The sequence below is a fragment of the Anthonomus grandis genome, chromosome 8 (genome assembly GCF_022605725.1).
Source record: "Anthonomus grandis grandis chromosome 8, icAntGran1.3, whole genome shotgun sequence".
In the NCBI taxonomy this organism is placed as follows: Eukaryota; Metazoa; Arthropoda; class Insecta; order Coleoptera; family Curculionidae; genus Anthonomus; species Anthonomus grandis.
Genome location: NC_065553.1, coordinates 15,776,669 through 15,791,797, shown reverse-complemented (window position 1 = coordinate 15,791,797; position 15,129 = coordinate 15,776,669). Strand labels below are relative to the sequence as shown.

Below are 15,129 nucleotides of genomic sequence, written 5' to 3'. Positions count from 1 at the left end.
AATAGGTACATCATACATTATGTATGCGTATATCTGCGAATTTGCGCTGATAATCAAATTTGTGAATAATTCATCGTTTCGTTTTTATGCCTTTTCCTGTATACATACATTTGTCGATACTTTCCATAGATGACCGATCTAGAGATAACCCCGAAACGCTCTGTGTTGCGACCTGCTTTACGCTAGCCTTTGTTACGACATTTTGCTGATACTGCATTAATCAAAAAAAAATTAAATTTTTACTTTTACCCCGGTGTTATGATGCCAGCCTCGTATTTTCTTTGTTCTCAAAACGGAACGTTCCCAAAATAATTTTTATTTCGAAGGACGTTAACATCATATTGTATGTGATGTGGGTTTAATTTGTTCCTTCTTACTGGGAGGGGTTCTATTTTTGATGACTTTCATTTAGTCCAGTCAGCTTGTGGTAAAATAATATAGAAATATTAAATATAGGATAAATTGGAGATTGTGCTGTTGGTCCTCTCAAGAATTTCTCGCTCTTATAAGGGATCAATAAATTGATGCCAAACCATTACTTCTCAGCCCCAACCTAACTATTTTAGTTGCATTCTAGTTGGGTTGATCAAGTGATAATAAAAAGAGCCATTTATTTTACAAGCAATATTTCAAATTTGTTGCCGGTAAAAGCTCGGTAAAAGCAAAAATTCAACCATAAAACTGAAGTTCATTTTTAATATATCTATATATTTAAACGGAATGGAAGGGTGAAGGAGGCAAAGAGGAGGAATTAAACTTTTTTGCAAAATACTACCTTGTGACAAAATACTTATTGCCTGAAGAAATGGTCCAAATGCCTGTAAGAAATTAAAAAATGTTCCTATTGTATTTGAAAGAATTACAAAATGATTAGGACTACCATTCCAGTCGAAGTGCCTGTCAAAAGAAGAAAATACTCCTGCTGGTTTAAGGAGAGAAAAAATTACCTCGGTGCCCTAAAAAAAATACAAAATGACTATGTCTACCTGAAAAGAATCAAAATATTCCAACCTGGTTTAAAATAATTGAGAATTTACTACATTCTCAGAAGCCAGAAATAAGTAAGCAATTTAAACTCCTCTAAAGTAATTAAACAGTGCATCTTTACAAAAAAAAAAACAAATTATTTTTACCGCCTGCAAGATACAAAAAAATTACTCCTACTACCTGGAAGGATTAACAAATTATTCCAATTTCCCGAGAAAAGTAAAAATATTCATTTTCATGTGAGTAAAAGAAAATTTTAGAAAGACAATAAAACTCCAATCGTCTAAAAGAAAACAATTAAAATGGCCTGTTGATACAACAAATGACTCCTTCTATTAAAAAGAAGGAAAAAATTATTTAAACTGCCTGGAAAAACTAAACAGTTCCAATTGCAGAAAAGATGAAAGAAATTACTTTCAAATTTCCCCCCATTGCCTAAAGAAACCATAAATTATACTCAAAACTTCTGTAATTAAAGATACTCCTTCTATCTACTTAGAAAAAAGAATTAATTACTTTTACTGCTTGGTAAAAATTAAGCAAGAAGCAATTTCAAAAAAATATTCCCTCTATGCTTGACAGAAATAAGAAATCCCTTTAACTGTCAGGATGAGATAAATTATTGAAATTGACTGAAAAACAGAAGAAATTATTCTCTAACTGCCTACAGTCTAGAAGATATTATCATAATGAGACTTCTACAAAACAAATAAAAATTGCTATATTGGCCTGAAAGAAATAAAAAAGTGCTCCAATTCCAAATACCTGAAACATACAAGAAATTACTCCTACTGGTCTAAAGAATAAAAAAAAATCTTTAACTGTCTGTAAAAATAAAAGAAATTTCAAGTGCCTTAAAGAAGAGCCACAGATCCCATTTTTTGGAAGTTAATAACAAAATGATCCAGCTGCATAAAAGGGAGAAAAATTACTCCTACGATTTATTTATTTATTTATTAACAGGACAAGCTCAATACAAAAGTATGTAAAATCACAACAAAAAAAAAGGATACAAAGATTTATTGACAATCAACTTAGTTTGTCTCCCAGGTTCCAAGAAGATCCAAACAATAAAGGCTCTTGGGATTTGTAAAATGATTTGTGAAGTGAGATATAAGCAATCTATGGTTGAATGGACTAACCTATAGAGAATTTGAAAGTCTTTCTGCTTTCTTCTAGCTGATAAGGTTACAAATCAAGTATTGAGCAGAGAGTTGTATAATGAAATTCTGAACTTTTTCCAGTCTGTAGATATGAAACATCTACAGAAGAGCTCCGGACAGAAAAGACATACTCCAAGTGAGTTCTGACAAAGGCAAAGTACAGTGTTTTAATGAGGGTACTGTGATTGAAATTTCTGGTACTACTTTCAATGTGCAGTGAAGTCTAAGTTGGAATCAACTAACAGTCCCAAATCTCTTATCTATTTCACACCTTCTAAATAAGTATTGTTTAATGATAAATAAAGTTACATGATTGTTTTGCCTTAGAAAATTTGATGACTTTGCATTTGGAGATGTTCAGCTCCATGCCATTGGCATGGCACTAAGATTATTCGGGTCATCGTGAACAACCTAAGGTCGTTAGCAAAGAATAGAAAATGGCTATGGTCAAAACATAATTTAATATCATTGATTAAATAGTTGAACGGCAGAGGACCCAGGTGAAACCCCTGAGGAGACTACTAATGGGGAAGATATTAAGTTGTTAACCCGCACTAATTTGAGTTCGACCAGTAGGGTAGCACCTCAGCCAGTCCAAAAGGGAACCTGATAAGCCAAAATCAAGAAGCTTACTGAGTAAGATCTCATGATTCACAAATGTCAAGTGCCTTGGAGAAGTTGGTGTAAATGGAATGAATCTCCTTACTGCCCACCAAGATACCTGCCAGTATGTCGACCTACATGAGCAAGTTTTTCTACTGCCCGGAAAAAGTAAAGAAAAAGGAAAGGCCTTATGCAAATTGTTGGGAGGTAATCAAGACTTCGTAGTGGGCTGTAAACACTTATTTATTCAAGTAAAATGGCCCGATAACACAGAAGCGAGATCTCAACGTTCGCCATACTCTTTGCCAAAGACTCACTTTGCGACGTTGTCGCGCTTAACAAGAAATACTTGAACGCTCTAACATGCCGCCTGCCTTGAAAGTACCAAGTACTTACTGTTAGAGCGTTCAAGTTTCCCAATCGCGCCTAGTAATTGGATCAAATTTATTAACCATTATATATATTATTAAACTATCCCAGGTCTCAGTTTGATATATGACTCTCTTAATACCTGAGGATGCTTAAAGATCGAACGAATATGATTATTTGTAAAAATTCATTTAAATCTTGCATTAAAGGCAATTGCTCTTTATATTTGTAAGGTAGAGCTGTAATTTCACTTACGCGATTCGCAACAAAGGTTTTAAATTTATTTGATTCATTTCTTATCCGAAAAAGAGTTATTGATGAATCAAGCCAACAACAGCAATGAGTGAATTTAATTTCCAAAGATTCTCTTAACTTTTGAACCAAATTTGCAAGCAACAAGGCGCCACACAACTCTAACCTCGGTAAACTAATTTGCTTCAAGGAGCAACCCTGGATTTTGCACATAGTAACGTGGATAGATACATAAACTCCTGATGAAGTTAACATTAAGGTATACGCATGCTCCATATGCTTTGATAGATGCATCAAGAGAACCCATGTAATCGATTTCAATATACTCTGAAATGACTGCACATCTCGGTATCTTAAAATTGACTATTAAAGGTAACTTTTCATAAAACCTTAACCAGTCATTTTTTATTTCACTAGTAATTTCATCGTCCCAACCAATTTTAAGTTTCCACAGATCTTGCATTATTAATTTGGCGATAATTATTACAGGACCCAAAAGACCTATAAAGGATGAAATATTTCACAAACAATTGACAAAATTTCCCTTTTTGATACTTTATTTTTAAAATTATTTGGTCTTATATTAAATTTATAGCATACGTATCATCAATCATCAATGTTGGGAGGTAATCAAGACTTCGTAGTGGACTGTAAATACTTATTTATTCAACTAAAATGGCCCGATAACACAGGAGCGAGATCTCAACGTCCGCCATACTCTTTGCCGAAGAACAGACTCACTTTGCTACGTTGTCGCGCTTAACAAAAAAAACTTGAACGCTCTAACACAAATTATGATGAAGAATTGACTGCTGGTCTAAAGGATGAGAAAATCCAAGTGCCTTAAAAAGCCAAAAATCAATTTTTTGGAAGTATACAAATAAGACATTGCTCCAGCTACATAAATGGAAAAGAAGATTTACTCATGCTGCCTAAAAAAAGTAAAGGAATAGCCTTGTTCAAATAATTTTGAAGAAACTCCTCTGACTCGTTTAAAGAAGGAAACAAATTACTTCAACTGCCTTGGGAAAAATAAAAGAAATTCCAAGTGCCTTAAAGAAGCGCCAAAGGTGCCATTTACTGTGAGTCAATAACATATTGCTCCAGCTGCATTAAAGGAAGAGAAACAAATTACTCCTATACACTAACTGGAAAAAGTAAAGGATTTTTGCTTTGATTGCAAGTTGAAATTAAACATATCCTTCAAAATATGGTTCAATTTTTCGACAAAAATTTACTTCAATTGTTGCAGCGACGCGCTACACGATCAACGCATGGTTTGCGTATGCCGAGACCTACCTACAACGAGAGACTTTCAAATGCAAACTTGCTAACTTTTGATAAACGAAAGCTTCGTGGTGATTTAATTTTTACATTCAGAATCCTGTATAATTATTTGGGCTGTGATCTAAACGAACTATTTGAAAGAAATCGGGATATTAGACTTCGCGGTCACACTTTAAAATTAAAAAAAAAACAGATGTGTAAAACAAAAACCACGTCAAAGGTTTTTGCCTAATAGAGTGTTTGATGTTTGGAATTCGTTACCCGTAGATGTCATAACTGCTCCTACTGTAAACTGTTTTAAGAATCGTCTGGATAAATTGGACATGTTTAGTGTTTAAATTTGAAAGCTGACATTTGAAGATTTATTGAAATATATTGTAATATAGAGCTATACAGAATGTAAATTCTTGGCTTTTATCTAATAAAATAAATAAATAAATATTCACTTTAAATTCTGTGAATGAAAGTATAGTCTAGACTTTTGAGACAATTTTATCTCACGGGATCAAACTGGCACTTATAAATTGTGAACCCTTAAGCCCTCAACTTTTATTGATTCAGACAATAACTTCACAATAAGAAAAATAACCTAAAAGTTCTACATACAGGTTGACTGAACTCTGTCCTATCTTCAGCATTTCATTGCTAATACCAGCCTAATCCAGCTAATAAATTGTGAGTGGTGGTGATTTTTATCGGTTAAACGTTATAACTGTTTGGTTGCTACGTTACATGGAAGACTAGTCGTGTGTTAAATTAAACTAGATTTCGATATTAAATTATATTCAAATTAAAATAGCAGTAAAATCACTAATTAAATCGATACGGTGTCGAAATCGACGTTAATTTACGACAATTAATATGAAAATAAATATGTTTTTCCCATTTATATAACATAAATTTATTTTATTTCTACTGCGTAAAAATGTTATATGCGCTTACGTACGATAATGTTATTTGTGGTTATTTGAAAAATACACCATTGAATTTTTACGGCATTTCAAGTGTTTGCGTGTTAGTTACAAAGTATGTCGACGATAATTGATAACAGATCTATACGAGGTCTTAACTGGGAGAATAGGTTGGATTGTCGCCTTAATACGATAATCGCTACTGCATACTACATGTATATAACATACGAGGTGAAAGGATTAACAGCAAGCGTTTTGGGTTAGGCCCGATTTTTTAGTTGATGATTAAAGTGGAATGTAATTTTTTTTTGTATTTAATTTGTTTGTTTATAACCCACATTATACCAGTTTAATTATTTTCTGAAAACATATAACCTTGCTTTTTAAAGTCATTAAGTTTTTTTGTTCCATTTAGTACGCATTTTAGTAGCTCGATCATTAGGGTGTTTGTGTGAAATAATTGAAAAAATGATTCTTTGCTTATTTTTCAACAAGTCATGCCCACCTAAGAATCTTTAATTATTTATCTCTTAGTTATCAAATGTATAGAAAGTACTGAGTCCTGCACAAGTGTGAGTTACAATTATGAATTTTTATTAATCTCAGTACAAAGCAAGAAAACTGATTTTATACAGTAAAGTGGTACAGGTAAAATAGACTTAAAATTGTTGAAATCATCGTCAAATCATTGAAATCAATTTTGCAGAGGTAACAAGTAAGTTAGATAAATAATGGAAATGAGAAGGGACAATGATGCTGAAAGTATTAAATTTAAGCCAAAAACCTTAAATAGATTAAAGAAAAATCTAAGCTTTCAAAAGACCTCTAACAAAACTGCATCAATGAAATGGTAGAAAATAAATAAAAAATGGAATAAAATTAAAAAATGCATAGCCTTGTACCCTAGAAAGATCCCCAAGAAAACTACGTTCCTAAAGGAAGAAAGCAGACAAGACTAGAAAATGAGCTGAAGAAATAAAAGGAACATATGAGCAATTATGAAGAGAAAGCAGTAAATAAGGAAATCAGAAGGAATCATGCTACTCATCCGTAAACTTTAAATTATATTCTAAAAATTAGAAATGATGAAATTAACGTGTCAAAAATTTCATTCTCTTTTTTAAAAATCGTTTGATATAAAAAGTGATTTGTCCAATAATCCGGCAATTAATTAATTTTCTAATTTCTATATTCTATAACTTCTATAACTAAATTCTTTAAAAATCAATAATAAGTGATGAACAATTAAGCAATAATCAACCAATTGAAATAATTAAGCATGGAAGGTTGCACCCTGAAGAGTTAATTTGGTTCAGAGCGGGATTTAACAGTTTGGCCTGGTATATACCCATGTTTCACTACACACAATATACAAAATAAATATCTGTAACACTTTTTACAGGTGACCCATAAAACCTACTTTATTGTATAAATTGATCCAAATTTACCCCTCTACATCTCTTCGACTTTCACCCTTAAATGAATATCATACGATAACTTATCGTTTGTTTGTAACCCGCCACGATGATCTCCTCTTTGGGTGAAAGTTTATAAGATGAAAGTAAACAAAGAATTGGGTTAAGTTTTTCCAATAAAAAAAACATAAAACTGTAATTAATTTAAATAAATTTTATATCTTTTCATTCATATTTAGAAGAGGAGTGTTGGGTCATCGTAAACAGCCAACAAAAAACTAATTAACTTAATTTTGTCTTTTTTCTAAATTTTGTTTTGTTACATATTTATTTATTTTGCCTAATACGGTAACTTAAGCCGTTATAACCCAGTATGACGATATTAATTATTTATTTTTTTATTTTCCTTACTCATCATAATCATTATAGTACCTCTACGTTCGCTCTTAATTTTACAAATTTTATTATCTGTATATACTAGGTAGGATCAAAGCAAAAAACAATAAAAAAACAGAAAATGTCCGAATAAATTTAACATAAAACGGAACATGGCTCGAGACTTTTCAAGATTTAAAATTGGATGTCAAGAAAATCTCTCGATTTTCTTATTTAAATGACGTGTAAATAGAAAGATGAAAGCTGTGGATTTCACATTAAATTTGCATTGTTAAAGGCAAACATTTTGCTTCTAAAGCTTTAAAGTCCACTGAAGAATATTGTAAAACCATTATTCAGTATATATACATAACTGTAACCTTTTAAAGAAACCGTGTAAAACATAAATGTGCCTTAAACGCAGTTGACTCACTGTTCCAATAATGATTACCGGTAAAATGTAAATGTAATTTTTTTATCAATAATTCTTATACAACAAATAACGTAGGATGACAAATTAACGCTTACGTAAAACCTCTTGAAGCTCTAACCTATACAAATTGAAGAATGAATATCAGAAATAATTGCAGTTTGATAAATCATTTTTTCAAGCAACGGTGTTGTGGGAGTGACACAAAATTTCTCTTCGAAAGTACCAGTTGAGGTAGGGTTCCACGTTGCAACCGTTGAATAAATGATCGAGAACACACATAACATGACTGCGATTTTATTACCGTCGTGATTCAAACACCGAACGTTACCATATATGTGGTACTAGATTGGTATCTCTTGTATCAGGGACGAATTAAGAGAAATTTAAACAAGAAGTCTTCAAGCAGCGTTTGATAAAGTTTCTATGATTTTTTTGTAATTAGGCGAGGTAGTATCTCTTTTATCAGGGACGAATTAAGAGAAATATAACCAAGAAATCTTCCAGCAGCGTTTGATAACGCTTCCATGATTTTTGTAATTAAACGAGGTTATTTATTGCTTAGCCAAGCAACAGATTTTTTAACGTTTACGGAGGAAATGTCAGCCTTCGACCCGATGCTCGTTAAATGCAAAAAATATATAATTACTGCTCGTTTATCAGCAATGATAACGACGTCGACAGTTTTGCATTTAAGCGACAATTAATAGACGACATAAAACAACAACTCGTCGTTAATATTATCTCTAAGCTCATAATAAGGCAATAGAGCCTCACATAACAACAAATTCGGTTTAAGTCTATAGGATTATATTATTTAGTTAACAGTTAAATGACACTGCACGTTGTCTATTTTTTCGATCAACCTTGGTTTAAACAAATTTTATTTAACCAACTCTTAGCGCAGAGTGACGCCACGCCATGTGACTAATAAAATAATCAACGCTCATTTAATATGGAAAGTTGAACTGCGATTTCTATATAATCATGACGATGATGGTGGAATTTTCGCAAACATACCGCATGTAATCCGTACGTAGGTATCGCAATAATGTGAAATACTTATTTTTTACATATAAGATTTTTACTAAGGTAACCTTGAAGTAAGTTGAGAAAGTATCCTTGTCCTTTTTTTGTAGGGTAAACAAAAAAAAACTAAATCTATTCATCAATAAAACCACAGCAAATTACAGGAAAGAACTTACAGCAATTTATATGACTAGTCATAGCAAAGAATGAACAAAATACTCTCATTAAAATTTGCAATAAAAAAACAATACAGTGGAGATTTTAATCTCCACTATGTGTTGCTGAAAAATCCAAAATTTCCTGAACCGAATAAAATGTTGTAATATGTTGTAATATGTTAAAATTTTGGAGTGGTTCTTTCTTTCAATATGCATTCAATAAATTTCATTCGGTTCTGATACTTTACCCCAATACATGAAAGTGAATTCTGACTTACATACAGTTAATCTGCAGTAAGGAAGAACCAAATTCTGTGCTCCCCTTGTTGAATACTGATGACTGGTACAATGTTTATCAACATTTGATTCATTTTATTTAACAAATATTATTAATTGGTGGATATATAAACAATGGAGGGTAAGAAATTTGTATTTTTTTAAAAATATCCCTACATAAGAAGGTTGGTTTTATATTTTCCATAGATAGCAAAATCTTTTTTTGCATTAGAAAGACTCTATTGATTTGTGCTGATGCCCCAAAATATTAAATAGCCCATAGTAATTCATTTTTAGTATTTCTTCGTTATTACATTATCAACATTATTTCTTAACTGCCTATCAATAACTGCTTATCAATATGACTCCCCCACGTTAATTTCTGACCAACATTGAGCCCAAGAAATTTTACACTCGAAGAGCTTTCTATTGTTTTGCCGCCTGCTAACTTAACTAGAAGATCATAATTTATGGAAATGTTTTTGGGAAATAGTTGCATAAATATAGTTGTATTGCTGGTGTTTAGTACAAGAACATTATATACACAATATTCATGAAATTTATTCGACACAATGTTACAATCTTCTGACAGTTTGGCAATGTTACCATTTCTTATTAAAGTATTAGTATCATCCGCATACAATACACACACGCTACATCCCCCTATAGATCGGACCTAACCCTATCAATAACCACTGTCTGTTGCCTTCCCTGCAAGTATGTTTCAACCCAGTCTAGAGCAACTCCTCTTACCCCGCAGGCAGAAGTTCTTCAACAGCAAACTGTGATCAATCGTGTCAAAGGCTCGACTTAGATCATAGAATAGTCCAACCACATAATCCTTCCCATCCAATGCATCATACACAAATTGCAGACACTCGATAGCTGTGGAAGTAGATCTATTTTTAAGAAAACCATTTTCGTAATTATCTAACAGTTTGTGCTTTTCAAGGTAGGAAATTAACCTTTCTGAATAACACAACTCAAAAATCTTAAGAGATTTGGCTTTAAACACATACAGGCCTATAGTTTGCTTTGTCAAATTTTGACCCTTTCTTTTTTCAATAAAGGTACGCATTTTGATAAGATTTGGAAATTTTCCATTTTTAAGTGACCCATTAATTAAATAGGAGAGTAAATTAACGTATCAATAACGCTTTTTAATACTCTACCAAGTCCAGTTCCGAGAACTATTAGAATCTTTAATGTGTCGCAGATGCCGCACTAAATAGTCCGTGCGTCTATGTCGTATTTATTGTCGCATGATATACATGTTTAAATGGCAAAATTTCATATAATTTATCTATGAAATCATTTTAAATATACGTAAAACCCCATGTTTTACACTATTTTTTATTTTTCTTTCGAAAATGTCCATTTTTAAAAAGAAAATAATATCAAAAAGTTGACCGCGGACTAAAATCCAAGCATTTTACAATCATTTTAAACTTTCGCAGCACTCCTAGACTGTCAGCTCTTTTTAGCTAGTCTATTAAACAAAGATAAAACACCTGAGATCTGGCGATTCCTACTTTAGGCTGTGCAAGTGATTGTGTATCTTTCTCTATCCCACTGATTTTGAGGATTACGGGGCCGTACCCAGATAAATTTTTGGACTGTTTTTTGTGTTACTTTCGTCGTGTTTTTAAAGGGATCTTTAAGGATCAATTAATCAATAAATTAGTTCTGTTGGATGGGTCTATCACCTTTAATAGTTGGGAGGGGGGTCATGTGAGGTTATTATTTGATGTGTCTTGCCGGTTTTGCTTTTTACACATTTATGAAAGTGAAGAATTTACAATTCGGCCTGTATTCGTCTAAATTTTTTGCAGTTTTTACTATCAGGAAGTGTGTTTTTTTATTTGTATGTGTGTGGTTTTGTTTTGGTATTATACCTAAAGACCTTAAAATGTTTCGACCCTGGGAAAATAGGCAGGAAAATTTGGCAAATGAAGAGGAAAGTGTGAAAAATGAACAAAAGACAATAACATTTGTGATTAAAACAATAAGAGTGATCTGGACCCTCATATAGTTCTGATGGTTCATTTTCTAGTGTTGAGGAGGCAGAGGAAGAAGCCAGGGAAGTAAAAGCTACAGGTTTTACGGTTTACAGGTTTACTAAAGCTACGGGTTTTAAAACGTAATTGCTTAAGTACAGAAGCCAAACAAATTTATTTAAATGTCTATAACAATCTAAGAAATGATCCTCAGATCACAAATAACTGTAGTGCTAGGATAATCAAAGGGACTTGACATGGATATTGCCAAATTGCTAAGGGAAGTTGTGTATTCTAAATACAAAAACAATGAGGTTCCAACTATAGAGATGGTTAAGGACACCTTATCAGCAAGGGACAAACATTTCGCAGTCTCAACCTTGCGGAGATACCTAATAAAACTTGGATTTGAGTTTAAGATGGTTAACAAAATGGCTGCTATAATGGAAAGTACTCGAATTGTCAGGTGGCGTATAGAATATTAGGAGAATGTTAAAAAATTTCGGAAGGAAGAAAGATCCATACGTTATTTAGATGAAACCTGGTATGATACACATGACATGGCAAAAAAGGGTTGGACTGATAATTTTAACAAACTCGTCCTAAAAGATGTTCCACCAAACAGGGGATCTCGGATGAGTAATTCGTACGACCTATTCTCTTATCACTTGTTAGTTATAAACAGCCCACTGATGGCGCTAAAAACTAAACTTATTAAATAAAAAATTTTGGTTAAAATGATTTTACGTACTTAAATCTTATAGTTACATTAAATATTATTTTGCTATCAACTATCCGGAATTCCTAACTTAATAAAACTAAACCCAAAAATCCCGAATAATAAGTTTTAAATACAAATAAATTTTAAGGCCGGACCTGTGCAACTTTTCACGCTTGAGTGGCTGTGACTAAGGTCAGACGTCTAACAAAATAGTACGTGGGCGCATGTGGTCAAAATTTACGAATCAAATGTATACATTCTTAAAAAAATGCTTAAAACATTTATTTATTTGATGGAATGATTAAATATCGCTTAGAATATTACTTTATCACTCTTTGCACATAAAATTTTGCGATTTATACATGCATGTCATGTGACAATACAAGCAACACCGGCACACGGATTATTCGCGGCACATCAAAGATTCTAATAGATCTCTGAACTGAACTATATTTCATCCACTCCGGCTGCTCGAGAAGGTGTTGTTTTTAAGAGCTTGATTCTTAGTTCTTCCAGAGAGACCTTTAATAAAGTGTCTGAAATAATGTTATCCTCGTCATCATAAACACACAATATATTATTTTCTTTATTTTTATTTCGATTTTCATTCACTTCTCTTCTTTCCTGGAGCTTATCCTGAAACTCAGCATAATTGACTTATTGCTTACACCTCAGTATTCACATAATTCTATTATCAGAGTATATTACTATGATGGTGGTTTGTAGTACAATTTATCTCTTCAATTTTAATCTTTGATGTCTCCAAGAAATGATAGCTTTGAGCCTCCCTTTGAACCAACAATGGAAAATAGATGTGTTTTCGGGTGCTATTTGAACTTCTGATTTACAATAGGACTAGTAATCATTCAACTTCTTCCTTGCTGTAATCTGTATTGTTTTTGGTCAGAAAAGTTTGCCTTTCTTAAAAGTTGCAATTGTAGAGATATATGTTATTAATAAAGAGTTTTCTGCTGCTTGAACATTTAAGAATGGAAATCTTGAGGCTTTACACTAAAAATAAGCCAATGATAAGTTTCTGAGTTAGAAATTCTCTCTATTGGTAGACTGATACTGTATGATTATATATATGTTACAGCAAGATATTATGCTATTTTCCAATACATGTGGCTTAATATTTGATAATAAGATTGAATCCTTAACTTTCTAGTCCTGAATAAATGGGGTCAAGGTAAGTGTTCCACTTTGTTTGACTGTCCACTAAATGTTGCTAACCTAACCACTAAACCACTTGCTAACTTACAAAATCATTAATCAGTTCTCTAAGATAATTCTCACCTTAAGACTCTTTCATCCGCTAAATTGTTCGGAAATCTGTAGGTTTTGACATTTAATAAATTTTAATTCACTTTAGTGAGTTTAAGAGTTTCTGGAGCTTGACTAGGAAATATTGAGGGTAGATGACAATATTCTATTCTCCTAACACAACGAACACTCTTGGTTCTCAGTACTGAAGGGATTTTTATTATTTCAATTATTTAGTTTGTTTTTATATGAGTTTATATTGAGTGCTTTGAATCTTAAATATTATGTTCTAGGCATAATCTCATTAATATTTGTTTTCCTTTGTATAACAAGGCTTAAAATGAACCGCATATAATCTTTGTACTGTACAATTATTATTGTATTTTGAAAATAAAAGTTCATTCATATGTTTGCATGAACTTTACGAGCTGCTATTTGTAATAATATACACATTTATTTCTACTACTTTCTCTAGTTCGTCAATTGACCACCATTATTTCATGCAATCATATTGACCAGCATCGTCCTTACGCTAAGCATAAAATTATTACTTAAATACCATTTCCTGTAACTAATAAATTATATAATTTAGTTATGTTCAGTTAAAGTGTCAAAAGCATGCCAGATATCACAAGAAAAAGTTCGTACCTGACGTAAGATCGACCTGTCATGGTCAAGGGTTCAATACTACAATTTCACCTCATATATTCCACTTAGATTTATCTAGACCACAAATGCAATAGATATTACTTCAGGAATCACATTTCAATCTCAAGTATCACATCTAATATTTTTATCTGGCAAACCAGAATATAAGAGGTGATCAATGATTAAATCAGTGTATGCAAATAGTTACAAGGGGATGATGGAGTCCAAATCTTTGATTAAACATACTATAAAAGCGAAATGCTTTCACTACTCATCTGTGTTAAAAAGGTTGAAGAATTTAGTGTGATAAACAAGAGCATGAAAGACCTATAAAACTGTTTTTTTTAGTTGTTAAAACATTCACCATACTATTAAGAAATGTATGTTTTAAACATGTAATTTATCTCTTCTATACATATTAAATTTATAGTTCAATCATTCCTAGGCTACTGCAAAACTTTGTGCAACAAAACGTTGTTGATGAAAAGCTTAATAAACAAAAACCTGCACATTGAATACCATCATTAAATAGACTACTAAAGCTGAAATAATATATAACTAAGCCTAACGATGACACAAAGGAAAAACGATATCCGTCGCAAATTCATTGCAAAAAATAGCTGTTTACCATGTCGGGGACAGACGCGCGCGGATGTGTCGGATTCGTGGAAATTTTAATTTATCGTAAGCTTTAAAAACGTGCATCACTACAACCATTTTATTCGAGCGCTTTAAAAGCCTAATTAGTAAAAAAAAATCAATTTCTACGTTTGTAGTAGGAGTGGAACTAATAACTAATTGTTACTGTTTTATGCTACACGAACAGGCAAAATGATGGTCATAGAAAATTAAATAATAATAGCTGCATTTAACAACCGAATACAGAACTGCAAATAAAAAATTGTTAGGCCATAACCTCAGCCAAGTGAAAGTCTATTTTGACTCACAGCAACAGGAAACCCGATTTTAAAATGATTGCCAAAATGACGTTATTATATAGGAAGCAGTCCACGTTCATGCAATTAGATTTGAAAAAATATACAGAAAAAAGGAAATTTAAATTTAACCATATTTATGCATTAGTTGTATAAATTAACATTTAAATTAATTACTGGAATATGTTAATTGCTTTGACCACATTTTAAGCCGATTAAAAAGATTTTTTGAAAAGTTTTCTTGTTGGATGCCAAAAACATGTTTTTGTAAGGTAAATAGTAATGAAGACATTTCTGATTCTGTACTTCT

At 32.1% G+C, this 15,129-nt stretch overlaps 1 protein-coding gene across 1 annotated transcript in view; it reads right to left on the bottom strand.

Moving 5' to 3' along the window:
• The window catches only part of LOC126739912 (protein BTG4-like), an 86,504-nt gene that overhangs the window by 15,554 nt on the left and 55,821 nt on the right, over positions 1-15,129 (bottom strand). The gene's annotated exons all lie outside the window — the stretch shown is intronic.